This window comes from Sinocyclocheilus anshuiensis, unplaced genomic scaffold, assembly GCF_001515605.1.
Source record: "Sinocyclocheilus anshuiensis isolate Anshui unplaced genomic scaffold, SAMN03320099.WGS_v1.1 scaffold355, whole genome shotgun sequence".
Taxonomy (NCBI): domain Eukaryota; kingdom Metazoa; phylum Chordata; class Actinopteri; order Cypriniformes; family Cyprinidae; genus Sinocyclocheilus; species Sinocyclocheilus anshuiensis.
The window spans coordinates 379,410-382,707 of NW_015549571.1; positions in this window are offsets into that span (position 1 = coordinate 379,410).

Consider the following 3,298-nt stretch of genomic DNA (forward strand, 5'->3'; position numbering starts at 1 on the left):
GACAACAGTCTACGCCGTGCCTCGGCAACAGCGGGATCGCGAGCCTGGCCGCTCTCATCAAACACAGCCAGGCGAGAGCAGAGCACACGCAGCGAGCGTAACTCGCAGTCATGACAATCAGCTCCTCGACAGCTGACCATGCATGCTCCGCTCCCAAACAAACGACACACAAATCGTGTGTATCCCCCGCCGCCAGATATCGTGGGCAGGGAGGAACACTGCGTTTGTAATGCCGTTCGCTCGCCATAGACTTTTTCAGGATTGTTTTTTTTTTTTTTTTATATATGCTTGTGCGGACAGACAACAGTAAATAGACAGACACATACACAGAGCGCTACTGAAGAGCAGAAGCTGGTTTGCGCTCTGCCGGATGTGCTTTTATACGTTCTGGTGCTTACGTCACCCCGCTCGTGACGTCTCGCTACTCCATTGGACTGATTTGACACGTGCTTCAGAACGCGGTCACGCAAGGGCGTTCCTAAAGCGACTTCGACGCAGCTCGAGTTCCTGAAGGGGAAACAAACTTATCTACAGCTTGGATGGCTGAAAGGAATAATTTTTTTTTTTAGCAAATTTTCATTTTTGAATAAACTATTCCTTTAACCGAGAGTTAAGGTTGCTTTTAAACTGTAAAAACGTAATATTTTAATTTGTTAAACTATTAAACTGTAAAATAATTACTTGAAGCAAAAAATTCATTAAATATCAAAGGTGTTCAGGGGCGTATCCTGTCATTAAATATGTAAACGATTTAATAGGTTAACTGTCTTATGCAGAATAAGGCTGTTAGTCAAATTATTGCAGTGCTTTTACAAGTAGCCACTGTTAAATGAGTTTGTTGGCACCCCTTTGTATTATAAATTTATTTCGGTGATGTTAACTGCATTTTTGTGAGTTAATTTAACATACACTCTGCAAAGTTTGTCATCAGTATTTCATTCACGGGATTCAGTCTATAGCTTTACTAAAACTGGCTCAACAGTTTTACTCCGCACCATAATTTATCCATATTTAGCATGCAGTTGAATGTTAATTCAATACCTTCTGTGCTGGAAGCAAACGATGAGACAAGAATGTATGTGTGTGTGTGTGTGTGTGTGTGTGTGTGTGTGTGTCAGCGTGCTTTAGGAAGGGAGGACTTTCTGACCCTGCCATGAACTTGCTTAGCAGAGCAGAGGTCATCTGAAAGGTCAAAGTTCAGGAGTCATGCTGGCCTCAAACTGTGATCAGAATTTAGCTGAGAACAAAAGGAGAAGACAAATTCAGAGTCAAAATCAACCAAACAACATCACAGAGCAGACAGTTGCTACAGAACTCTGGATTACACACACACACACACACACACACCCACTGTGACACTCAGAACATCACTACAGCAGACAGAGTAAATGTGTTAACAAACACTTGTGTAGTATGTGAAAGTTATTAAGTAGCATATTATTTCATAACACTACATTTAATAACGCACTTATTAGCTTATTACTTTTTAGTAACACACTTATAGGTATCATTCTGTATTAATATTGAAGATCTGAAGATTCAGTAACACCCAGTTAGATCTGAAAGGTATTCGTCCAATTAAATCACCCTCAAAAGCGAAATAGTTCAGTAAAGATTACAATACAATATAAAATACAGTAGAAAACAATATAAAATATAGTACAAAACATAGTACATGCAGAATATGGAAAAAACAGACTGCCAATTTATATGTCCATCACAACGTACACTGTTTCATTTGCCAGGATGACTTCTATGAAATAAGCTGAGTGCATTTCAGAAGTACATACTGTAAAATTTTAAGTTGGCAGCAGTGGTAGGCTAAGAAGTATGCTTTGTAAAAGTGAGAAATAAATCATAAATAGCCAAAATAGTCTCTCCAGAACTGTTGCTCTGTCCAATATACACAAAAGTGAAAATGTGCAGTTCTTACCGTAATGAGCTCAGGGATGAATTATACTGAATCTGCTTTATTTTCAGCGGAAATCTAAGATGTCCTTTTGCATGGGCCATTTTATACATAATAGCATTGCAGAGGGAAACGCAATATGATTTAAATAGGTTGGCCGGTGACCAGAAACACCACAAGCTTGGTTTGATGTAATGGTCAAAAATGCTTTAAATGCCTAAAAAATACAATTCTTATTATTATTTTATTAACATGACGCCTCAGAAATATAAAAACAAATGATCAGTAAAATGTCCTGATGCTTTTTTCTTGATATCATCACGGCTATTTTCACAAACAAAAACTAAATTCAAACACAATTCCTCTAGCACATTATTGCTTCAATATAAAACTGCAGTGAAGTTATCCAGTGCATTTACGTAGCAGAATAAATCGAGTGTTACAAAAATAGTAAGATGGTCAAAGTGCACGTCTCCTGCGAGAATGGGGTTTAATTGTTGTTGATGAGAGCCAGTGAACTCATACCTACACACTTTTTAACATAAGACACAAAGATGCACTATAGTTTTTATATTTAGAAAATACTGTTACATTGGAGGCCTTGCAGCTTGAGCACATGGTCTAAGACATTGAGCTGTGGAGCTCATATGAACAATGCAGGTTCGAATCCAGCTCGCAACCTTTCTTGTTTTTTTCCCCTCCCGTTTTCTCTAACAATTCATGTGCTGTCTTTAAATCCTATAAAAACTTAAATATTATAAATAAAAATAGTAAATTGTCAAAACAATTAAAATCACATGCATGAATTATAACGCTATTGTCAAGTAATTTTTTGATCAAGTGAGCTACAATGTTGTAAATTTAGTGTATGTTTGTATATACGTACATCTTTGTATATATATTAGTGCCGTCAAATGATTAATCGTGATTAATCACATCCAAAAAAAAAAAAAAAATTGTTTACATAATATATGTATGTGTGCTGTGTATATTTATTATGTATATATAAATACACACACATGCATGTATATATTTCAGAAAAAATGTATGTTTATATATTAAATATATTATTTTAAATATAAATTATATGAATATAAATACAGATGTTAATACATGTGAATATTTTCAAAATATACACTGTACACTCTTAAAAATAAAGGTGCTTCAAAAGGTTCTTCAAGCGATGCCATAGAAGAACCATTTTTGGTTCCACAAAGAACCATTCAGTGAAAGGTTCTTTAAAGAACCATCTCTTTCTTATCTTTTTATAATCTGAAGAACCTTCTTTCACCACAAAGAACCTTTTGTGAAACAGAAAGGTTCTTCAGATGTTAAAGGTTCTTTATGGAACCATTTAGACAAAAAGGTTCTTCTATGGCATCGTGAAGC